We start from the raw sequence: 26,706 nt of genomic DNA, 5'->3' as shown, positions 1-26,706 counted from the left end.
CAACACAGGGCACAAGGCTGGAGGGGGAGGGGACACACCCAGGACGGGACGCCAGCGCATCACAAGTATCTGCAACTGGGCAGGACAAAACTGTAAAAAGTCAGGTGCGCCTTTGCTTAACATTGTTTATGACTAGGCAACAGGGGAAACGGTGGGAATCTTGCAATGATTATAATAATCTCATTAGTAAAGGAAATAGTCTTGCATATTAATGCAGCCAGATTTTCAGAGTCCATTTGTATGAAGTATTTTCCTGAAAGAGTATAAGGACAGCATCTCCCTTTAGGGTTCCAACCTGTTCAAACACATTAAGTCCGGAGTCTCCTGCTTGACACATTACACCACATGCTGTCTTTGTGAGGGTGGGTGGCATCCGTTGCTTTTTAATTATCGCCGGACTCCTCGAGAAGCGCATAATGGTTTGGCTAATTAACAATGAATATGAAATGCAGGGTTTTAATTAAGGGCTGCGAACGGAGGCTAGAGTGTGTGCTCCACCGGAGAGCCCCTCGGATGCGGACGGGCAGTCCTGTTCTCCAGACGCTTCGCCTTTTTTTTTTTTTTTTTTCGGAAGCAAATGGGAGGACCGGTCAGCGAGGCCATTAAGAATGCCCGCACGGTGTTCCTCGAAGGCATCCGCACGCGCGCGCACGCCCAAACACACGCACACACCATGCACGATAGATGTGACCTTCACTCGTGTCCCTTTCCTTTTTTCGGGACTTCTAAAAATAACCCCCAATCACGGGCAGCAGGGTGTAGCAGCCCCCCTGGGCATCAGCTCGGCAAAGGGGTGCCAGCGATGCGCCTAATTAACTCATTGAGGATCAGGGGGAGAGCAACGCTTGATCCGTATGGGGGAGGGGAGGCGGGTTTAGGGCCACGGCGGAGGGGGGCGTTGCTAATTAGATTGACTAAAGCAGAACAGAGGTGCAGGGAAAGTTGGAATGAGGAAATGGAGATAGATGGTGCTGCCTGGCTGCAGTGGTGCGATATGAAAGGGGAACGTGTAATCTTCAAGAGAAGGGGAACGGGGGGCAATCCAACCGACTCAATTAGCCGCCGTCCATAAAACAAACTGTTTTTGCTCTCGTCTGTGACACTAACTAGCAGACGTCCGCTTCCCCGGGGAGGTCGAAAGAGAGAGCGAAAACGAAGGCGGGCATCCGGCTGCTTTGCCGCTTTACATGCCGCCGAAGGCCGATTTTGGCAGCGAAACGTGCGCTCGTCTTCTCCATTTTGCGGGAGAGCTCTGCCGCCCGCATCCCTTGCCCCGTGGCAGATGGAAGGTACCGGCATGTCGGCCGCCAGCTGTGAGACTTGCGAAAGGAAGATTTTGGCAGCTCCCCCCCGTGGAAAACTGGCCTGCTGCCTTGAGGCCACTTCCTCCCCTGCTCCTGTGCCACCTCCAAATCCAAGCCCACCTCCCCCAACGCCCCCTCGGCAGCCCCACGGCCTGGTGTCGCACATACCCCTTCATCCTGTAATGAGATGGGAGGCCTACGCTGCATTTAATTACTTTAAAGGCAACCTTTGACTGCCTAATGAACATGTTAAACAGCGGAACAGAGGACTCGGGTTCCGTGCTGCTGCGCAGCGGTGCCATGTCTTCCACTCAAAACCGTCACCGAGTGGCCGCTCTCTGGGCGGCGGGGGGTGGGGCAGAGGAGAGCAGGGGTCAGTGTCACACACAGGGAGCACTGATGAATATTGGTGAGTCAGTATCAGATCCACTGGCTTCATCCGCGGTGTAATTATCATCATTAATGATCGTCCAGAATGACCTTAACTTGGTTCAGTACAACATTAGCTGTATAAATGGACCCATTTCAAAGCTGCTTTGAATAGAAGGGACTGTAAAAAAAGAAGAAGAGTCACTCTGTTGTCGTGATTTTATGTTCTATGTATGCTCTTTGTTTATGTGAAAACGAGTGTTCCAGCTTCTGTTGTATAGCCTCGGTTTGCAGGCTACAGTCGGTGAAGTGGCGGATTGGGCGGAATTGGATTTGTGTCCCGAGGGTTTGACGTTTACTGGAGCTGCTGTTATTTCTTTCATCATTGGACTTCATCCAGGCTGCACAGAATGATCAGCGGCAGAGATGGCGCGAACCGTCACGTTAGTATCTAAACGTACGCTACATACTGGGTGTCACCGTAGATCAAATTAAATGACATAAATGTACATGTCATTTTTGACAGTTCTGTAAAAGTCTTTGCAAGACTGGTTCATTTTTGCAGATGATTCTGTGCTGAGCAAAAAATTCACGACACTTGGGGAGCATCACGGGGAAGCGTGTGCATCCCAGTGTCATTCATTGACATTAATCCAGCGCTACCAGAAAGACCTGGCTGCACCTGTGAGAAGTCGGAAAGGTGAGAAACTTGCCATAATTGACATGGAGAGCATGAGGGCTTAGGAAGGGTATGAAGAAAGCCCCTAAGTCACAGCCACACACACAGAGGTACACCCGCACTGGTCAGGGTGTAAAGCTCTCCTCGGCGCTCTGATGGCACCACTTTCTCAAGGGTCACCATCTGACTGTTCTGTGCACCTGCGCCGAAGCCTTCCTGGAATGGTTTGCGCAGGTCCCTTGTAACAGTTGGCCGCATGTACGATCCTTGGAATTTCAAGGGACCTGGCGGAGGGAATTCCTGAAGCTCTTGCTTTTTGCACCTGTCTCCATGCCTGTGAAGGATAAATTCACTTCTAGGTGCATGCTTTATATATCTTATAGTTCAACGTATGGACATGAGTATGAGTGCCTGCGTACGGGCTGTGAAACAACCCCGGCTTTGCGGTAACTCCTCTACGAGCCCCGTCACTTTCTCCTTTTTTACATTCCTCTCACAGTGACCGCACTGCAGGATTCTGTAGCTGCTTCCCTTTTGTTGTCAAGACAACAGGTTTCCAGGCGCTGAGCTGCCAAAGGTGAACGGCGCGTTTCTCGGCATATTGTTGTTTTTGATGATTACAGCGAATGCAGTTTTCAAACTCTGCGGCTGCTGCCTCTCACGATTCGCGCATGTGTTTCATAAATAATGTTATAAATTCTCTCCTGACGTACCGTTTTACGCGATTTACATATGAATTACACAGTCTCAAATTGGAAAGGTTTTAATTGATTTCTACATCACGAGTCAATACAGTATACAGCAATGTTTGCACGGAGGACTGAGCCATTAATCAGTGTTTATATTTGCATTTTCAATTAATTGATGTCATCTCACTGTATAATTCCATAGCCGACCCCCAGGCTCTCTCCGTGACCCATAATTGAAGTCATTACCCTCGTAACATCCCAGCTTTTCAGCTTTTTGATAGCAGACAAGGCTTAATTACGCACGTGAGTTGAAAGCATCCGTCACAAATAGCCCAGATACCGCTTTCCAGATGTAAACCGGCTGAAGCAGCGGCGATAATTAGTGACAATAATGCTCAGTCTGGGGGTGTGTTTGCATCATTCATCTTACAGTGGGATCTTGCAGATGAACGATGTCTGAGCAAACAGATCCTGGAGCATCGCAGCAGGAGGGTGTCTATCCTTAGGCTGTCCAAAGCAGCACTGCCTACAGTACCAATTACCACCCGCCATTTCCAGCAGGAAAGCTGTCAGCGAGAACATAAACATCTATGTGCACAAGCACACACAAACAAGGTCTTAGTGATCACAAAGACTGGTGTGGAGTGAAGAACCTTGGTGCTGCTCAGATGGCAGGAGTGGGGGTAGGTGGGATAACAAAAAAAGCAATTACTGCAATTCACTGTACAGTAGTTGCTGCCTGACTGCCGGTTAAGCAGGTTGACACTTGGGAGAGAGCATTTACTTCAGAGATGCGGCTCTTGCCAACATAGCTGTGAATGTCTCTCCACCTCGCCGCCTCTTGAAAGGAAGCATCCTTTGTTCTTCTGGCAGTTAACATCTTTGTGTTTGCACCATTCAAGCCACGGTGGTGATGCTCATCACATCCGGAGCACCGGCCCCTCTACCCACTGACCCACCAAAAGGGCCGGATGAGAGAGTGCTACTGTGGACCTTCACTTTTGGGTGGGAGAGTTGGTCTGTGTCTGGGGTTCGAGTCCCGCTTGGGGTGCCTTGTGACGGACTGGCGTCCCGTCCTGGGTGTGTCCCCTCCCCCCTCCAGCCTTGCGCCCTGTGTTGCCGGGTTAGGCTCCGGTTCTCCACAACCCTGCTTGGGATAAACGGCTTCAGCAACTGTGTGTGTGTGTGTGAATTGGTCTGATTTAGCAGGAGAATCAGAAAAATAGACAGGGAAGTAATTTAGTCATGACCGCATGCTAGAAATCTTAATATCCCATCTAAACCCCTTATTCATCACAGCATTGACTCATTAGAGGACCCCATCCTTTAATTTATCAAAATAAATAAGGGCTCAGGGCCCAAAGCACTGAGCAAATTAAAGCAAACATCAGATCAGCTGCTGATGGCGGTGGGGTCAGTGATACGAGCTGCAGGGTGTCCAGATTCATCTCCTTCCCTCGTACCCTCGCTTCCCAGGCAATGCTTTCGAAAAGAGAAAATGGACATGAGCGCATCCAAAGCAGATCCATTTGAAAAGAAATGGGTAGCCCTAGACAAAACAGAAGTGTGGATGAATGCCTGGTGGGTTTGTGTGTCTCCTCCAATAGGGCGCATCCATTCAATTGGAGGCCAGCTGGGAGCTTGCTGTGTGAACGCATCTTAATGGCGCTGGAGTCATTGCAGTGAAACTGGAGGGGGGGGGGAGGCTCATGTCCTTTTTGTAGGGGCACCCTGAGTGTGCTTTTGGGGGGCCTTTCGCCTGAAGCAACGGCATACCATTTAGATCAGCGAAAGCACCGATGATGTATCTTTCAGAGCGAATTAAATATAAAGTTGCCCAGACTCCAGGGATACCAGTCTGCCCGTGTGAGATAACTGTCTGCACCAAGTAGCCTCTGGACAAGAGTTCATTAGATGCAATGAGTCTCCAGTGCTGGCAGAACAAAAATGAGCTCTGGTCTCTCATAAAAAGTAAATAAATACAGTGTTCCCTTGCATAATGAATGCTCATATTATAAGAATTCATACTTACAAGCACAAGTAATTTGTAACGTAAAATTCACGTAATGAGCTATTAATTCACACTTACAATAAATGCTTTACAAGAACAGAAACTCCAGTTGAAAATGTGAACTTTCATTGTGTCGAGCGCAACACAAGGTGAGCAACCCCCCCCACGTGCATGACGTGGATTCTTCTCATTTGCCCATAGCTTTGTGCCCGCTCGGAAGCATCCCAAAGAAATCTTGTGACTTTTTATGACAGACTAGCAGAATCCGTCTTAATAATGAGCCCTAAAGTAAAAGAAATTAAAGAGATTGCTTAAAGAAGTTGAAAGCCAAAAAGACAAAGAAAAGCCTTACCTATCACTCTAAACGTTGAAGTGACAAAACACATGAAATTCTCTCATATCATTACCACTGACTTCATGTGATTTGATTATAAGACTCACTTATCTCAAATGCTATTTTACCACACGCTCAGCAAAGAGGAATTACGAACATTACAGTAATTATATTACAAGAACTGGTACGGAGGGATCTAATAATAATTAGAAATCTTCATATAGCTCTTTTCAAAAGAGCTTCTCAAAGTTATTCTGCTTCACAATAAAAAAGAAAGATGCATGGATTACAATTCTAAAGCAAATAAATTTACTTTAAATATCAGCATTTCAAAAAATTACTATAAAAGATAATCAGAATAACGAACAAAGTAAAATGAGGATATATTAGCAGTGACGAGGGATAACTGATGAGGGGGAAAACAGAGCTCACAGATGTGTGTTACACAAGTGATTAAGCCTGAGATTACAGGTGCCCACAGCAGTTACAATATTTTTGGATTTGGATTAGATTTTCTCGGTGTTGAAATTTTTCGTGTTTGGTAGTTAAAGTGAGCATAGTAGCTAAGGAACATATAATGTCTTTTTCCCAATTACATTTATTCATTTAGCTGACACGTTTCTCTAAAGCAACTTACAATCTTAAGGTTACAGTTATTACAAGCTATTACAGTTATTTACCCATTTATACAGCTGGGCAATTTTACTGGAGCAAGTTAGAGTAAGCGCCTTACTTAAGGGTACTACAGCCGGAGGTGGGGATTGACCTTCTGACCTTTGGAGTCAGAGACAGCAGCTCTAACAACTAAACTCCCAGCTCTCCTACAATTAAAGTAATGGTAATCAAGAGTTTGCTTTAGGAGAATTGGAGCTATGAGAAGATATTCAAGAATGATTCTCAGTGGGTCCTCAAAGAGAAGTTTGGAACCCGCTGCCTAATAGATGTATCCACGATAAGAAAAGAGTCTAAAAATTCCAATAATTACCACTATTCAGATGAAAGACTCTGACAGTCCATAGCCGCGTGAGGAATTCACCCATTTTAAACACGAAATGCGTACACAAATGGTACATACAAATGGTACATAAATACATTTGCAGTCCCCGACGCTTTGTTTGGAAAAACAGCCGTTGGCATGGTGGCAAGGTCAGGGTCTAGGCTGTGGATCAGCCCTGGCCCTGATCTTTCACCTTTGACCCCTTATGTCTGCCTTCTCCCCTGGGAGTCTGGCCTTGCGCTCAGACATGAATCAGTGTCAGGGCTTCATCTGGTCCACAGTATATCGGGCCTTTTTGGGGGAGGGGCGCAGCGCTGTCCGTTGCAGTCAACGGCCCTCTTTCGTGTTCGCAACGAGCCCTGGCTTTAGCCCTCAGGACGTGGTGCGGTGCATTTAGACAATCCCCTTCAGGCCAGTTCCAGGGATAGGAGACGGGAGATGGGAGATGAGTGTCCGCATAAGCTCAACGCACAGCCTCTGCGTCCCTCTGCGGCCTGGCAGTCTCATTCTCCCCCTCCACCTTCCACTTCTCAATTCATTTCCATTAATTTCTATTTATTTTTGTCCAGCACCGTTCCCAGCAGGTTTTCTCATAGCACTCAAAGCACTCTCTTTTCAGAGAATAACGCACATAAAAGAGAGATGTGAAGCAAACAGCTACGGTGATGCACCGATTAAATCCTCGGAGGTGGAAAGATAACAGGTGCGGACACCTGCTTGAGAGAGTGCTGTTTAAACTTCGCTGTTTACCTTGGATCCATTGTGCGTCTGTCCTGGGTCGTAGGAAGACTAGCAGCTGTTAGAGGTGGACCTCTGGCTGCGCTGAATGAATAGGGCTGGTTATTACATAGATAAGTGGACACTGTGTCGGAGGTCGAAGACCCCAATAATGGGGGAGCGTGCAGCTGACACTGTGAGGAGGACCTAAGTCCACGTTCCCAGAGAGCTGTTCCATCACCATGGCCTTTGTGAGCTCCTTATCCGCCTGCCCGTCGCCTCGTCCCCGGTCTCTTCGTTTCTTATCAAAACCCATCCCCTCCAGCACAAGGCCGCCTTGAAATGAATTCAGCCCTGTCCTGGGGTTTAAGGAGCAGAACCTATTCCCCTTTTAAATGAGATCTGAAGGAGAAGGTTCATTAACTTGGCCCTCTCGGATCTTGCGGCGGAGTACGCCGGGTGTCTCTGGAGGACGAGGCAGGGAATCGCTGAGAAAGTGTATTTTTTAATTGTGTTTAATGTGTGTTTGTTTTCAGTCATTGTCTTGTTTAACCCATTAGACCACATGTATCGTGAGCGGGCCATTCCGGAACAGCAGGGTCCCCCATCGCCTGGCGAAACTCATCGACTCATCAGGACACATGGCTCATTATGGCACGGTTCATTATAGTGAAGCTGGTGGCACAAATTCCCTATGATCTATTGTGCCCTGATGCCCACTCTCACCACGCCTCACCGCACCATCATAATCTTTGATGCATTATTAGAGAAATGTATTACATTTCAAATTTTTCATAATTTGTTACTTCAGAAAAATCATACATTACACTTTTATGGAAAAACAAGGTTTAACTCACCTGTAATAAAGTTAGGCTAGTTGATATATTAGTGGAATGTGTAAAAAAAACCATACGCACATAAACATTACAGATTAAATCGGTAAGCGTATGAAAAATCTTTAGACACCGTGGCTGCGCAAAGGACGTCAAAATGGCTGTAGATCGGGAGAGGTGAGCCACGGGTTCAACGTAGCACATCCTGGAAGCAGGATGGGGTCTGATCAGCCATGGTCACGTCACCTGGGAAAGGGTGCCCAGCGACCCCACGGTACAACCTTAATGTTGAAGGGCATCATACGATTCATGATACAAACAGCATAGAACCCCAGGATTTTCATGTGCAACACCATAAATTCCAGGGTCAGTTCAGCTGTATTTTTTCCAGGAGTAGAAAAATGAAGCAAACAATCTTTAGCCATCACACAATTTACGTGGCCTTTATTTGCTGTTTCAGTTTGACATATATAGCGCTGGAAAATGGGATACGTAGTATAGTGTGTTACAGCATGTTTCAATGTCATTTTAATAAGAAGTGTTTGGAGCTGCAGTCCCTATTCCTGCTGTAGTGCCCTCGATCAAGTTACTTACAATCAATTGATAATACCCTGCTGCACGCACACACACACACACACACACACACACACACACACACACTGTCTGAGTCACTTATCCCATATGGGGTTGCGGGGAGCCAGAGCCTAACCTGGCAACACAAGGCGAAAGGCTGGAGGGGGAGGGGACACACCCAGAATGGGACACCGGTCTGTTGCAAGGCAACCAGAGTGGGACTCGAACCCAGCGGGACCCGGTCCAACCCACTGTGCCACTGCACCCCCCTGCTGCAAACCATTTTTTTTCACATGTACCACTGTAAATGGCTTTGGTCAAAAGAAAGGCTGATAATAATGATAACAGCCTAGGGCACATGACAAGGTAAAGACAACCTGTCCTGGCAAACCTGTGGCGGTTTAGGATTGTGCACAACAGACAGTGATACGTTAAAAATGAGATTTAAGAAAAGCAAATTTAATCTTATCGCTGTTTGCGCAAGTAACGCATTGCCTTGTCATATTAATTTAAACATGTTACGCCCATCGCTCTCTCAGTCTAGAGAATATCCTTGGCTCCACAGGTATCCGTGATAATAACACCTGAGCTTTGAGGATGGAGGAAGTCTATTTTAAATTTCATTTCAATCCCGTTTCCTCACCGCATTGGATTGATTTCGACTCGGTGGAAAGCGTTAACCGGAAAGGCGCTGCAGTATTCGGTGCCGTATGCACTGCTCTTTCACTCGCCGCCCTATTGAAGCGAGCGCAGCACTAATGGGTTTGAGCACAGATTAGTGTTCCGGGCCGCGCGGCTCTCTCACACACACTAGTAGGTCCTCCAATTTAAAGTACCGTTGAAGTACATTACCTTGAGCAACGTTAGAACGTAAGCATGTCCTGCTATGGGATTCGAGAATGAAACCCGGTGACGATGAATTCTTTCGTAACTCCTGTTTTAGCCGAAACACAAGTCATAGCGAACGCCAGCTTTTGTTTCCTCTCGGGGTTATCCCAAATGTGACAGACCATCTTAATTGTACCTTTATTAATCCCAAAAGTAAAATTATGCCAGCGCAGCAGAACGGACGGATGGAGCGAACACGACCCATAGCCACCGGCGACAGGGCTGACCTCTTCCGTGTGGAGCGGGTGCAACTCGCCCATTATCGTTTGAAGGTGAATTTGAGGGAAACATCAGGATTTCTCTAAAACTGACATAAATGAACTGCAGTGTGGAATAAAGGTCTGGGCTCTAGGGAGTGCTGCGGGACTCATGGCTGGTTGGGGTGGGGTGAGGGGTGAGGGGGGCGGGGGTGCGCGATCCTGTGATGTGTGTTCCTCTGTAAAGACCCCCTGTGTACGCGGCACCGGTGACGGATAGACACTTAGGCCACTGCTGACATCCATTTGAAAATCTTTGATTACCCGGCTCCTTTGCACATTTCCAGAGACACCCACCGCTGATGGCGGCGAGGAAAAAATTAATCTCGTTTCCCGGGGCTGCGGCAGGGCAGGGGAGGAGGGAGTGGGTTGGAGGAAGCGGGGGGACTCGCGAGCGTGCGTATGCATGCACGAACACGACGTCCGCGCCTGTACCCGGCGCGTGCGCGGCACGCCGAGCAGATAACCCACATCCTGCCCTCGCTTTCCCACATCATCCGGGCTCCCCCCCAGCGTGAATGTTGTGTATCTAGTTATCCTGAGTTGGTCCAGCTGGGTAATCTTGTTAGCATGATAGATCTCAGCTAAACACACCTCAGTGAAATGGGACTTTGTGCCTTCGCAGCCTGGGAGGCTCTGTTGAAGGGCCAAACCACAGGTGGTCCCGGCCAATCTGCCCAGACCCAAAGAGGGTACCGGTAGGGTAGCGTTCGCCCGCAACACAGCTTTGGATATTTGCTTTCTAATCTGGGCTTCACCTCATTCGTATCAAGCACATTTGAGTACTCTGCCGGTACACCTCTTCGGCTTTCCTGTAATCCGAACGAACCAATGAAAATTAATGGCCGTATCTGGGATATCCGGACGTATCTGGGCGGAGCGGAAGCAAGCTGTGTCACATTTTCGGGGAAGTGCTCCCATTCAAAATTCCCGGAAAAAGATGAAGAGCAGGGATTACTAGTGCGCATCCTGAGCAAGCGACAAGACGCACGACCATACGCTCTCAGTCTCTCCCGCGTACTCGCTGAAGTCTCTCTGTAGCAGGAAGCTGATATTTTCTTTCCTGGATGACAGCCTGGTATCTTTTCCATTTTAGCTCTCTGTTCTCGTAGCAAGTGTAACAGTCAACACGTTGTGCGAAGTGAAAAGGTCTAATAGAAGCACATTTGCATTCTGTTGAGCCTGATGCTGCATGGTAATGATGCCGCGGCAAAGGAGTAATATATTGCATTTTTATCATGAGTCAGCATGCAACATTATGCACAATGTGCACACATGTACGCCGCTTTGTATTCTTTGATGTCTCTGCAACTTCTATATTCTCCCACTCCTCCCACCTTGTCGGTGAGAAAACACCTACGACCGCCACCACTTCCAAGGAAAGATTAGGGCGTCTTTGTTTCCGCTGGCATCACCAAGTTGCCACACGCTGCAAGCAGAGCTCCAGGAGTCTCAGGTGTAGTAGACGATTGAGCTGGAGAGGACCGCGCAGAAAAACTGTGGAAACAAGCTCCATCGGCACAGCAGTGACCGCAGCACAGGTGGTAATTTAAGCATATCTATAGGTAAGGCCATCTGTAATGCCGAGATCTCCAGAGAGCATGGAATTGCAACTTGTGATCACTTGTTATGTCTCAGGAGCAAATTTTTTCAACCGGTGTCCTATCATGACCTTCTGCAACCTTTTCACTGTGTGGGTGTGTTGGAAAAAACACACACACGGGCTGGAGCTGCTTGTCCCAACCAGGGCTCCAACGAATCAGAGCCTGACCCAGCAACACAGGGTGCGGCACTGGAGGCGACACACCCAATCTCTTTAAGTCATCATTTTACAGCAATTTATTTCTTGTTGAGCATTCTTTCCCTACAACAAGATCTGAGGAGGCTGGCCGGCCATCATACCAGTACTCCAAACTGACTGAAGCTGATGGCTGCTTGCCATGATGGACAAGACAAACGTATGTGAACTGGGACATCAAGATAACACTCAGTAACAAATGTTGTTATGAGTTGTAAATTGGCTTAAAAATTTTTTTTTTAATCTAGAATGCTTGGGAGGGGTGGGCACCCAGTGACACTTGGACCCCAGAGATTATTTTTTCTTCCTTGACTTTCAGTTGAGAGTTTTTTGTTTCTTTCCTCTGTGGCCAGTAGGCATACTTATAGCTTTATAAAAGCATTGATAATGTATTACTCTAGTACATAGTCAACTATCTTATCCCTTTGTTTGCTCTGTATGAGAAAACACACGCACTGTCCGAAACCACTTGTCCCAAGTGGGGTCGCAGCAAGCCGGAGCCGAACCCGGCAACACAGGGCACAGGGTCGGAGGGGGAGGGGACACACCCAGGATGGGGACCACCCCAAGCAGGACTCGAACCCCAGACCCACCAGAGAGCAGACCCTAGCCAAACCCACTGAACTACCGCACCCCCTTTGGGGGAAGCAATCATTCTGTATTTTTGTCTTGTTGCCTGTCTGTTACCAACCAGGGAGGGTCAATCCATGGATACATGGTCTCCCAGACAGGGTGGAGTAGGAGGAGACTCCTCCAATCTCCGTCAGCTTCTCCTTACACAAACTCCAAAACATACCGTACAAATCCAGGATTTGCTTCCCGCTTCTCTTCTACTAACAACCATTAGAAGGTACTGATTATGTGATCTATTCTTCTGTAGATGCAACTGATGTCAGGGCTTCCATTTTACTCTATTATTTAATTAAGATATCAATGAAGTTTGCACTCATACACTTTATATAGCATGTTTAAGGCTAGATGCTACTGAAGTTCACAAGGACCACCGCTCTATCCTCCACCTCCCAACCCTCATCATCCCAGGCTCCTCTGCTGCTTTGTTTGGTGTCAGTGCTGTGAGATCGTTGAACTGGAACTGATGAGACAGCTGATCAGGGACATAACAGCGCAGAGCTCTTTTGCAGCAGAAGGAGACCTGAGCATGCACTCATACAGCAAAAAACATTATTATCATACAACATACTAGAAAAGTGTGAAATGTGGTGAATGAATTCGTCTCTTTATTGTTTCTTGTTTTCCTGTGTTGTATGGTCAAATGAAAATGTATGGGAAATGTTTTCTACTCATATGCATGGAACTCTATAAAAAAGAAGAAAAAAAGAAACTGAACCTTTAGATGTTTTCAGAAATACATTAAAAATAAAACCCAGCAAAATACATAACTGATATGCATTTGCTCACTGTAATAAAAGGTCACATGTATTTCAATTTTGCAATAAATCACCAACTGTAAATCTCTTTTGAGCTTGAACCAACGTGTTTCCAGTCTCATGAGTAGAGAACGAATACAGTTATATTTTGATTTTAAGCAGTCTCAAATTAGGTAATCAGATCGGATGCACTAGTTTGAAAACCAAGGAGTTGCTTGAAATTTGTAATGAAAGTGTTTAAGTTGAAGCTGTCACAAGAAAAATTTTTTGAACTAAAAGTATTTTTTTATATTGTATAAGGTGTGACAGAGCAAAATGTGAAAAGTATGGGAGTCAGGGGAGATCTGAATAAATTCTAACGGCAATACATGAAAAACTTTGGATGTTGAGGCTATACATACAGTATACTACGAATAAGTGACTTTTTTTTAAAAAGTCATCTCAGCAGAACTGTATGCACAAGAGGACTGAAAGGGGATAAAGTATCTATCTTCGCTAAATAAAATATGCAGTTACACTATGTCTATGGAGCTTACACACACATTGTCTGAAACCACATCGCAGTAAAGCCGGAGCCTAACCCGACAACACAGGGTGCAGGGCTGGAGGGGGAGGGGACACACCCAGGACAGGACACCAGTCCATTGCAAGGCACCCCAAGCAGGACTCGAACCCCACCCCCCCGAGAGCAGGACCCAGCCAAGCCCACCATGCCACCGCATTCCACTCTGTGGAGCAATATTTACATTTTTTACTTTAAACTAGTTATTATAGTCTTGTGTTTCCACTCTGTATGGTAAGTGTGTAGGTGGAACCTGTGGAATTGAATGGGTGGTGCTTGTGAAAAACAGTGGCTGGAGGTTGTAGGTGGAGTACTACATCTATGAGATACCTGGTAGTGTAGTGGTTAGTGCTGCTGCCTTTGAACCCAAAGGTTATAAGTTCAGTTCCCCTTCCAGGTGTGCTACCCTCAAGCAAGATGTGCTTACTCTAAAATTGCCCTGCTGTGTAAATGGGTAGATAGCAGTAAGTACCTTTGGAGGAAAGTGTGAGCTCTGTGAATAAATATCTATGTGGACAAGCAGGAGTGGAGATTATAGGTGTACTTCATTATGTGTTAAAATGGTTATTGTTTACTTTAAATAGTTATTTCAGTCGTAAGCTTCTGTTTTGCGTGACAGTTGTGTGGGAGGAGCCTGTATGACTGGCGTAAGTCCGGATCAAGTGTGGGTGAAGCTTGTAAGACTTTTCAAGTGTGGCTGGAACAAATGTAGGCTGTACAATATCGAAAAGAGGTGAAGGTGGAAACAGGTGTCGGCGAACAGGAGAACGTGACAGAAGACAGGAGTGAGATTGATATGCGGACCTGAAGATGAGGACCAGCGGTCTCCTTTGCGTGTGTATGGCGGGGCTTGAGGAGAAGAAGGAGCCCTTCGACTGCCCTAAACGCATTATACATTTATTGTATATCATAACACGGAGCACTCGGAGACCCTGTTCCAACGCCCTTATCCCCAGCAGGGAGCAAAGTGTTGCGTTTCACACGGGCTCTGTTTATTCTCGCTCTCCAGGAGTCCCAGCAATACATCCTGCTAATTGGATTTGCCCAGCAGTAATGCACTACTGGGCTTTGCACAGACTTACTAATAAATTGCACGCAGGAATTAGGCTTGTCAGCTGTGGGGGTAGATTAAAAGAGATTATATTAGAATTAAGTAAATGCAGCCCCCTTGATCTTAATAAAGGATTTTTACCTTTTTTCCATGTAGATTCTTTTGCGTAGTATGCCGTGTCAGAAGGCAGTGTCTTCACTGTTAAGGACAGTGACTCGTAAGGAGAAATTGGAAACACCAGCAATAATGAAATGATTGCCATTAAAAATAATGACTGTGACAATGATGCTTCCTGTGATGATCATCATAATTACCACAATGACCTAAATTTATGCTCATATTCAACACCATAATTACATCATTTATTTGTGATTTGTTATTCGAAGGCAATTTATTTACCTTCCAGCACGATGCCGTTTGGCGGGGGGCGGTTGTGGGAGTTGAATGTGTCTAAGACGCATGCTTTGAGGTCATTAACTTGTCAAACGTATTTATTTTGGCTGGCATTTTGTGTAGAAACTTTATTACAGTTGAATTAAAATTGGGCACCGTGCTGATTATGTGCGGCCGTCCATCATGACGGCTCCTCGGCTGGGGAGCGGCAGTTCGGTCCTGGATGATGGACTTCCCAGCATCCATTATCAATCCCTCCCATGGCCTCTCCCGGCAGAGAACTGAACCCCAGTGAGCGCGGGCGGTGGGATGCTTCCCTTCTGGAACACGTACGCTTTGAAAGTAGTTCAGACTCCGATTTTGAAAGAAGGCACTCAAGAGACTTGAAAATGTTCTAGAGCTGAATTCTCAGACTGAAGTGCTTTGCTTACACAGGGATTCATTATGAGTCGTCGTGGTAATTAAGGAGTTGGATGTGTTTGTGTGTGTGGATCTGCAGTTGTGCAGTTTTTGGTCCTTTGGGATGGTTACGGTCTACGTTACAGCAGTCCGGTGCTGCTTTTGTTTGTACAGCAGTCAATAAGGTCTCAGTGCACGTGCAACCCAGGGGTCAGCTGAATCCAACCTGTCGCTGCCCTCCCCCGTCAGTGAAGTGTTGTATCAGCACCGCGCACACTCGCCACAGCCATCCAAACACATCGTTTTCCTCAGCGGAGATCGATTTTATGGTCACGTTAGTGCCTTTGTGCCGTTCGAGGGCCGAGGCACGCGAATCAGCGCGCGAGACATTCTGGTGGCCTGCGGTTGGGGGGGGGGCGGAGCGTGTCCTTGGAGAAAGCCTGCAGCCTGCATATCAATGAGCTCAAAGATCTCCCCATGTCTGCCTCACCACACTGGGCCTGTGTGAGATTCCCCCTGGTACGCAGGCCCGTGCACCAGGCGGCCTCGGCTTCAGAAGGCACGGCTTCAAACGGGATTTGAACTCAACACCTGAAGCGTCAAAACAGCTCTTGACAAGATTCTCCAACAGGACACTAATTTCTGTCTTCCCCTCTCGCTCTCTCTCTCGCTTTCGTTTTATTTCGCTCTCTCTTTCCCGATAATATCATCCTCTACATTCAGACTTAACCTTTTTTACACTTTATGGCTGACCTTTTCCGGTGCATTTCCGTCTTTGCTCTTCTTGACCTTTTCCAGTTCCTTTAGCTGCTTTGTCCTTTCATTTCGCCCCGAGGCAACGTCTTAACATGCCGTCTCGGTGATTTATTTAGCACGACTCTCCCCCAGCCCCCACCCCGACTCTCCGGTGCTTACCATTGCTCCACGGCGCTCCTCGTTCGCCGCACGCGGTCCTTCAGCACGGGACGCAAGCTCCCCTGCTTGTTTCCAGGACCGTCGGTATAATTAGTGAGATGAGTTTGTCGACGAGGAGCATAGACGGGCACCATGTGACAGTGACGTGCGACACTGCGATGACAGGAGAACAGATGCCTCGCACTGACTCGGGATGCTGGAAGTACAGAAGGGACACCTAGAAAACACAACAATAGAGCAGCTAATCCTCAACGTCATGAGAGATGGATTTTTTTTTTTTTTTCTTAATTGCCTTCAGATGATGCCCACATTCATTTTTTTTTAAGCAGCTTCCTTCACAGAATTGGACTGTCTGCTTCTGAAGGAGGTATGGATGAAAGAGGTGGAATAAGGCCCGGTGCCCGTGAAGCGTCGACTTTGAAAGCGACGGCTTCTAATTGGCGCAGACACAGCAAATTATCTGTAGGTGGCAGCACCTCTCGAAGCGGGTGTGTGTTCTGCTTCGTTCGTTAAAGACGATAACACGCTGTAGCTGTTCGCCGAGCGATATCGTCGTAGCACCCTTCGTTACGCGGTCGGTGTCTTTTCCTATGTCTCGGCTGTTAGCGCTAGCCACATTTCAGTCTTACCGTACGGTGAAAAGGTGTGCGAAGTTCACCTGCTTTCATCGCTGGCGCTCGCATCACGAGGAAGTACATGGCAAAAATAATAGCACGATACATTGAAGACAAAAACACGATGGCTGCGATTTACAGCTATCAAACCGTTGCTTCGCTAGTTATATAAGTTACATTCAATTTACTGCCTGAACTAAGTCTACTGTTGCTGATGCGCTAGGAATTTTTTTCTTTTCAAAAATCACTAATGGAGCGACTGTGTGCTGTTGCACAACCAGAAGTCAAGCAGCTGCATTGAAGGACAAAAACGGCTCTTTTTTAATTATCCCCACATTATTCCTGCCGCAGCGCTCTGGACAAAAGCATCGAACTCAAACGGCTCTCTTAACCGTCCGAGATTACGTCTGATTTCATCTGTTAGAGTCAATCAAAATGGGAAAGTAATGAAAATTCGCTTCCTTGTCTGAAGGAGTGCGTTACTTTGTTAGAACTCGTAGGCTCGGTTGTTTCAAATGAGCAGAAACACTAGGAAAGGGAGAGACTGAAAAGGAGAAAGAAAGGGGTTATCAGAGGCAATATTAGTTAAACGCCTTGAAAAGGCTCAGGGTCATTCAGGCACACAAAGGACCCCTTTCCAGGGTATGCTTTTGTCACCTGATATACCATCTCCAGAGAACAGCAAACACGACGCAGAAACCCCAGGTCTCGGTGTTCGTGAACTGCGCTAATGCTATTATCAAACATCATTTCGCACATGCCGAATCGTGGCTGCTGATGCCACTGGAAGTCGTGTGTCGAGTGAAAGGAACGTAATGCATAATATCAAATGTGAGGTTTTATACTGAATACTGAGTGCATGAGCTGAAATATGTCGGCTGAAACGTTTTCTGTGTTCATTCCCTACGAGGAAAAACAAATTCCTTCTCTGTGATTCCCTATGTTTTAAATGTTGAATGCTGGATAGAAAGACTCTACATGGAATATTTCTGAAGCAGAAATTTAAGCTGGGTGAACAGAGAGCTTCGACTTTGAGAGCAGCTAATGAAAGAATAATTTACTCTCTTCTGTACTGCTGTCCCAGCTTTGGTTGGGACATGAGGTAATTATATGAAAGGTACAGTACTTTGTGGCACAGCTAAATGCCCTTTCGCTCCTAGAGACATCTGCGGGCAAAGAGGTTTCTCTCATTAAACCCCCACTGAAAACTGAATTTTCTACACCAAACTCATTTTACCAGTGAAACCATCCATCCATCCATCCATCCATCCATCCATCATGAGTGACCACAGAGCCAGTACATGGCTGCGATGGTCCACAGCCGGAACCATCCACCCTCAATGGGACATCAGTCCAATGCACAGCAATCACACACACTAATGGCAAATTAGAGTCACCAGTAGATCTGAAACTCACGTCTATGCACTGTTGGAAGAAAGAGCATTCATGAATCTCAAAACACATCTGTTTCAGAGCCACACCCCTTCTGATTTCCCAAAAGCTACATGCTGTAAATTGTGTCATACCACCTGTCATGACCATCTTCACACTTCGCAACTGACTCCAGTTCAGTGGTATTAGACAAACAAACTGCTTCGATAATTGTGTGTCTCAATGTAAAGCTCTTGCTCTTTTATGAAATGCACTTTTTTATCCCGAGTTGTGCGTCGCTCTGGAGCGGCTCACGTTTAATGAATAAGTGTAAACAGGAGTACCTGGAGGAAACCCACGTAAACACAGGGTGAACACGCAAATGCTGCACAGGCTGAGCCAGATGTGAATCCACATCCAGGCTGACAGCCCAGGAGCAGTGCGGAAACAGCACTACCTACTGCACCACCATGCCACCCTTCATTCCATCGTACCATTAATTAATGAAATCAAGATCATTTTCGGTGCGATCCACATCATCTTGTAGCATTATATGCTAAAATATCCAGACAAACTTCCCACCTTCAAGTCTGCATCACTATAATTTGTTTTTTCGTTTTTGCTGAGCATTTGGTGAAGTGGCATAGGGGCTGTGCTCGTGATCGAAAGGAGGCCGATTCAAAACCCGCAAAGTAGCCCTGCTGCTGCGTTTCTGAGCAAGACACTTAACTCACAGCACTTGACTTCAGTACAATATTAAACTGTAAAATCTTACATTACGTGAAGTTCTTTGGTTCAGACTTTCTGCTGGGCAGCTATTTTCTTCTGCTGTTTTGGCTATGACCACAGTGTGTTTGCCGTGAGGGCCAAAAGCGCATCCGGCACAAGTACGTGCCACAGGCTCGGCGATGAGACATCTGGAGTCCGCTGTCGGCTGGGCTTGCGAGGAACGGCTGCCGTGCTGCAAGCGGGATCACGCAGGCATGTTTACACACCCCTGCAAAATCCCCGACAGCCAGAAGACATATTTGTTTTGTCTGCGCTTGATCGCACCGAGTTACACGCGATCATTTGCGTTTGCGTTCTCTGTCTTTGAGATCAAAGGCAGGGTGTCTCTACGCCGTCTGCGGGGCAGCTCCGAGGACTCGGCCATCTCGGAATCGAGCGCGGATGTGCCCGGGGGCAACGCTCCGTCTGCTGAACCCACCCGCAGAACCGAAATCGGCCGCGCGCAAGGCTTCTCCCTCGTGCAACATTAAACACTTTCCGCACATCACACACCCGTAAACAGATGGAGGAATACAAATCCAAGCCCCTTTCTCCATCAGCTGGCCCAGCGGAACGCTGTGCGGACCCTTGACTGACAAGGCCGCCCCACCTCTACCCGGAGAGATGGGTAATGAGTCCTCGCTGGCCTCCGCTCTTGACATCAACGCAGAGATTGTAAACACATGTGAATGTTCGGTTATGCCGAGCTCCCTGGAGATTGCAGAGCGGTGCGCTGCCCTGTCCTTGAACGACTCCTTGAGACCAGTCGTGTCCCAGCTCCTCTGTTTGCCGTAAGCCATTTGATCCACATTCATTTGCATATGTTCCCCTCTTAGGTGGTGCGCACAGCCTAAAGATTTTTTTGTCTTTCCAGGTAAAAATCTTGTTTCACTTCACCCTGCTTGGGATCCTCCGATTGCTGTAACTTGAACCTCCCACAACTGCCCTGCACAGTGGTGGGGGTACTTTATTTTTATTGTCCGCATTGATCTGTAGTCTGCACATGGAAAGGAATCGATATGTGAATTAGACCTGAGTATTTCTGTTGCTCGCCCACTAGTCCTTCCCCCTCCGCCCAAACCATGTCTCACAACCTTGTCCACCAGCTGCAATCTGATCGCCGGGCACGGCTGCGCTGTGAGGTGAGGCGCGGAGACGGGAGACGGTAAAGGGGAGTCCAGAGAACTCCCAAACAGTATTATTATGACAGCTGGCTCTCGATGAACAACATGGACAGAATTTAGCATCGCATCTTTGCAGCTGTGAACGTCGACAGTATGACCACGTTCTCCACCCCCGGCCCTGCTGCCACTCCCACCCCAGTCCACCACCCTCCCCCTCTCTCTGCTTCACATGCTCCTCTGCGCTATATCTACATATCTGCTGTAATTGACATTTTCCATTTGGCAGACTCTATATCTCTTGCTGTTGTCGCCTAGGAAACGATTGCCTTTGCTGGCTGGCTAGTACTGCCCCTTGGGCTGCCTGTCTCCCTCGCTAGCCATCCCTAACCTGACAGGAGAAGCACTACATCTTCTAACCAGCATTTAATAAGCCAAGTAGTAATATCACAAATATCAAGTAATAACAACAAATTCAATTTCATAAATTAATCAGGGATTTGTGATGCCAGGGGTTCATTGTATGGGGCAGGGCAAGGCATTTTGTACATATAAAGTAGGCTGAGTAGATAAATAGATATTAATAAAAATTAAGAGACATTTTTTGCTCAGTGGAGAAGCTGCAGATGTCAATCTAATCTTTGATACATATATACAAAATATTTTTCAGAAAAAAAGAAAAGGCTTTCGTAGAAAAAATGTTTGCGTTCAAAAAACCCGTCAAACAATCTTTGTTTTCATAATGATATTCAACCGGATCTCGTGAGACCAACGAAGCTTTTACCACACTTTCTTCACTGCAAGTTTGCACTCACTTTTCATTTAGCTGATTCTTTTCTCCAAAGCAACTTACAATATTAAGCTACCTACAATTATTTACCCCTTTATGCAGCTGGATTTTTTTCCCCCTCTACAGTAATTTAGGGTAAGTACATTCCTCAAGGAGGGGGCACGGTGGTGCGGTGGGTTGGACCAGGTCCTACTCTCCGGTGGGTCTGGGGTTTGAGTCCCGCTTGGGGTGCCTTGTGATGGACTGGCGTCCCATCCTGGGTGTGTCCCCTCCCCCTCAAGCCTTACGCCCTGTGTTGCCGGGTTAGGCTCCGGCTCCCCCGCGACCCTATATGGGACAAGCGGTTCAGACATTCCTCTTGGGTAGTACAGCTGTAGGTGAAATTCAAACTGGCAACCTTCTAAAGGCATCAGCTGCTTTGTGGATCCTGCAAAGGTGTGTACCGGTATTTATTCGATTGCTAAACAGCTTCCAGTTTGCCGTCTGCAAAAAAATCAGTGGGGTCTCTGAGCAATGTTTGATTCCACTAACGCCAATGAAAGGCAATTAAATACAATGGAGTAGCTCTGCTTCCTAAGCAAACGGGCCAGGTCCCCAATCTATATTTAATGTAGGTACTGATGATGATTAATGCCCTCAGCCTGAGATGGAACGAGAACCGGCGGCTTTAAACACTGAAAGTTAGACACAGCTCGCTTTCAGTCGTACAGATACTGGTAATGAGGGCAATCAGGGGAATCTATCATGTTCCATGTGGTCTAAGTAGTTTTCGAACTAATTTCTCAATTACCATGGAATTAGCTCTTGACTCTAATGTCATTTTTCCTTGAGGAAACAAATGAGATTCAATTCAGACCGAGAAAGATAGCCAGTGCATTTTTTTGAGGACATTTTAAGAGCTTGATATATTGCAGGTAATGTCAAGAAGTTAAGTCAGTATGTCTGTGAGTCAGTGGGCCCTGTATCATTGTTTTCCTTAGAAGTCATTGTCTTAATTTGCGTTAGTAATTCATTCCTACAGAAAGCGACAGCTCAGGATGTACAAGACGATCTGAATCTGACCTTCCAAATACAATCTTACTTTCTTATTTTCATTACCTAAGATCAGCTCCATTTTCATGGCACCGCCACAAAATAGTGGTGGATTCCTGTATTTTATTCATCCCGGGAACAAAACAAAGTATGCGGTGTGCATTTGTTTGTGTGTCTCTGTATCACTGTGTGGGTGTGTATTGCAATAATTAAGGTGCCTCAGAGGATCAGAGTGGATCCCTATCCCTAGGAAAAATGAATTGTTATTTTTACATTTATTCACTTAGCAGACACTTTTCGTCAAAGCGACTTACAATAGATACTATATAGTGTTACTAGCTCACGCACTACTTACAATGGGTCACTCATCCATAAATCAGGGGAACACACTCTATATGTCACTCACACACTACAGGAGAACCTGAACAGCATGTCTTTGGACTGTGAGAGGAAACCCACACAGACATGGGGAGAACATGCGAACTCCCCACAGACTGAGTGGGGATTGAACCCACATTCTCTTACCTCACCCAGGCACTATAAGGCAGTAGTACTACTTGCAGAGCCCTCATGCCACCCATTCCACCCACAGGAGACCTGTTGTGCAGTCTTTGGATCGCTTGCATTCAGACTACACCATGCTGGAGGTGTCACGTACCGTCTGGACATGGCTGTGGCCATACGTAGCCCCATCTGTTCAGCCTGGGTGCAGTGTGTATTGTAATGTGTAGCACAGTGTGTGTGCATGGTGCATATATGTGTTCTCGTTGGGGATGGAGTTGGTTAGCGTCTTAGTCTGAGCTGGTTAGTGCCACAAGAACAGATAAAACTTATAACCTGAGGAAAGCAGCTCCTGTGAGCCAGAGCTTCACGGGCAAGCATGTCTAATAAATGAATTTGAGTTCCATCCAAGACTGCAGGTTGGTAGAGAGCTCAGTGAGGACAAATTGTTTCATGCTGGGTTGTCTGCTCACAGAGAGAACTGGGAAAATGTGGATTACAGTATTGCGCATGATTCTGTATCCTGTTCTTACCGTCACCATCCATCTGAGCTGTGGTGCATCGCTTCCCACCCGCCTCCCTCTGGCCCTCAAATATAAAAGCTAGCATTCTGTGAAACAGACAAATCTCCCCAAACAATAGACTGGACCCTGTTCAGCCAGAGCACGAAAATGGAGCGACCCGTAGACTGCGACCAGCAGGCGCTCGGCAACGGCTGGTGTGGGTTCCGAATGAAGACAGGAGGGCAGGTTTGATCAGAACTCCTTGAGATGCCGCTGCTGGCACGTAATTGGCTAACGTGTCGGGTAATTGGCGAAAAGCTCAGAGCCATGCTGAATAAATTGCTTTGAAGAAAGAAGGAGTTCGCTTTCCCCTCGAGAGTGCAGATGGAATAGGCGTCCCTGTGGTAAACTGGGCATAGTGAGAGAGAGAATGCCTTGATTGACCACAGAGATTGTTCCTGCATTTTTGCATGGGGGTTTTATGTGAGGGGAGAAAGCTGAAAAACAAAAGAGTGCTGTCAAAGCATCCCCCCTCATGTAACATCTGAAAAAAGTGTGCAATTGGTACTTCCAATAGCAGCCGCTTCCAAGAAAAGACTGATTAAGCTTGATGTGGCCTATTCAGTCCTGTACTTAATGGTTTGTCCCTGTTTCTTTGCAGTTTATACAGAAGAGAAATATACTTTTAAATGCATTTTTACAGTCTCTGTACATATTTGAAAATAGGCCCGAAAATGCATGAAGCATATATCAACAATTGCAACTGATATGGAAAAATGCCAGTTTTTTTCAATATATGGAAGAATATATGTCACTGATTTTTAGGACCATTTTCAGTTTCGTCAACATATTTTGATTCCGTTTTGGTTTAAAGAATAATCTGTGCATTGAAAAATGAAATCCATTGTATGATTGTAGTGAAAGCCAGGGAGAAGAATCATATGACATTTTCAAGATAAGAATTTTCACTTCCATTCAGAAAAATTTTGCATCCTTCCTCACCCCAGCACCCCTTCTACACCTCCCTCTTATCCCACGCTAATTAGCTACAGAATGAATCAACGGCCGTGCATGTGTTAATTTATGTATTGTGAGCATCTAATTACTCTGTTTTTGAAGGGAGGAGATCGCTGCACTGTCACCTCTCTCCATGTATTTAGAGAATCTGTTGAGAGACAGTGGGGGGTGCGGTGGCGCAGTGGGTTGGACCGCAGTCCTGCTCTCCGGTGGGTCTGGGGTTCGAGTCCCGCTTGGGGTGCCTTGCGACAGACTGGCGTCCCGTCCTGGGTGTGTCCCCTGCCCCTCCGGCCTTACGCCCTCTGTTACCGGGTAGGCTCCGGTTCCCCCGTGACCCTGTATGGGATGAGCGGTTCTGAAAATGTGTGTGTGTGTTGAGAGACATCGCTTCAGCCAGTTGAGAGGTGAGCCACCTGAGACGCCTTGTCAGAAATGAAAAGCAATGCAAACAGAAGCAGCAGTTCTTCAATCAGCCAGGTTTATGCCATTAATAAGACCGTAATAACTTAGTTGCAGCTTTTTTCTCTATCTGAGTGAAGCGTTGTTTGCCACAATGTACATTGCTGGATTATTGCTTATTAATTCAATGGCTAGCTAATCATCATTCATCTGTCTTTCTATAGACCATATCTAAAATCATGGAGCAAAGTTGGTATCAATTACCAGTAAGGTACCCCAAGAAATGGAAGAGACACAATTTTTAGAAAATGCTGGTAAAGAACTGAACACTTCATCATGAAGAATTTCAGTCACATTAGAGCAGGATGGGAATGTAATTATTTGGTGGTTTGGCCACTACTTCTATCCAAAGTACCTTAACAGTTTAAACTATTAACAGTATACAGCTGGACAGTCTCTTCTTTGAAGAGATTAGATAACAGCTCCAGAAGTAGAGAGTCTTTTAGGACTCAGACAAGAAACATTCTTATTTACAGGTCTATGCCTCTAATAACTATATTGCTCACTGTCCCAGCAGCCCACAAATAGCCCAATGTCACTCTACCAGAAGTGGAGAAGAAGCAGAGACAACAGCAGGCGAATGTGTCCGAATGTGCGGGAATCCAAATGCGAGGTTCTGTCCCCAACACCTACTGTTTCCTACTCCCATCTGGGCGCTGCCGTGTAGACCGCCATGATGGTCCTGGCTTAGCCACACGCACCATATTGCACCCCACGCACGCAGACCTAGTTGCACGCTCTTCAGTTCCTTCGCTTTGGCAGGCACTGGTTCGCAGTGCCGCCCCATACAAGAACTGATCAAAAGCTCAAAGAGATCAGTCAGAAGGTGGAAAGAGGAGGAATGGAAGGAGGCAAGAAGACACCTTTCCTACTTCTTGTTTTGTGATGAGAGTGTTGTTTGAATCAGCGGGCTGCTAGTGAGTCATCGGCCTCCCTCTCCTCTCCTGCTGGCAGTAGTCAGGGGAACCAGTTGCTAGTGTGTTTTCACACAGCTACTGGTTGAACAGCAGGAGTGAGCATTACCACCCTCCCCTTTCTAGAGAGCTGGACCCATTTCCTTGTTGCTTTAAGTTGGAGACTCAGCGAATGCTGTGATTATAGTGGAAGTGCCTTCCACAGTTTTTGTTGCGCGGTGCTGTGGACATTACACATAGCTCTTGATTTGCTGAGATCACGCTGCCATCAGATCTTCATGCCAACTGGTTTCCAGTTACATGTGACTGGTGCTGCAAAAAGAGACAGTAAAAGAGAGAGAACAAAATGCAGCAGAAACAGCGCTGCTACTTCCTTCCAGACAATTATATCTAAATCGGGGTAATCAGGAGCATTGCGATTGCAACGTTGTTTCATCAGCGCCACGGCCTCTTCTCCCCATCTCCTCTTATCATTTTCGCTGCCGCACTCTTTCACCTTGCTCACCCTTATCACCTTGTTGCTAGACAACCATAGCTGCTCTACGCATTATGGGACTGTGTTTTCCCAGAATGCTCCTTCGGGTTTAGGAGTTACATATGCACCTTCATCTGCATACAAGAAGGGTTTGCTTCATAGGCAGCAATCATGCAGGGAATCAGGTTGCTGGAGATACTTCTAGAGTTCATTGCTTATCCGGTCTATGGAAGAATGTGGCTTTGTTTCAGTGTGTCTTTTACCACTCTGGTAAATGACTGCTGATCACTGATCAAATGCTTATTGCACAATGTCTGATTCTGAATTGGACCACTCCTAGGGTATCTACAAAGTGATTTCACATTTTTCAGCTGAGGTTTGACACTATGGCCATGTCAACACTTACCTCTGGGCTGCTGGAGCGATATTCCGTTGACTCAGATGGACACAGGAGCCTCTTCCTCAAGACAGATTTTGTGCTCACTTTCTTCTTCGCTGATACTTCAACCACTGGGTAAAAGTGTAGAGGTTCCTTGCCATGCAATTATCATGCAACGCTATGACAGAGGAGTGGGGCACTGTGATGACCTGTGCATACCTGCCTCCGTATAAGACCGGCACCGTGAGTCATGGTACCCTAGCAAACCCCCCCATCAAAACCAATCTCCCCAAATTTACCGTTCCCAAACCCAGCTCGTGAATTTAGCCAGTTGGGCCGCTTGAATGCTGTGTGCCCCTGCAGGGAGCTACGCAGACAGCCAGGCAACCACATGCTGTAGCAGTGCTATGAACATGGTGACACTATAAAGGGATCTGCTGTTTCCTGTGAAAGCCACACCGCTGGCAGCAATTAAAAGTAATTGTTGTCACACAAAAACACGGATGTGCATTTGTGTGTCTGTGTTCGGGGGGGAAGATCAGTCATGCTGGTCTGACATTGATAATGATATGGGTAGTTAGTGTAAAGATAAATATTTCATTTAT

The sequence above is a fragment of the Scleropages formosus genome, chromosome 20 (genome assembly GCF_900964775.1).
Source record: "Scleropages formosus chromosome 20, fSclFor1.1, whole genome shotgun sequence".
NCBI lineage: Eukaryota > Metazoa > Chordata > Actinopteri > Osteoglossiformes > Osteoglossidae > Scleropages > Scleropages formosus.
This window is presented reverse-complemented; position numbering follows the sequence as displayed.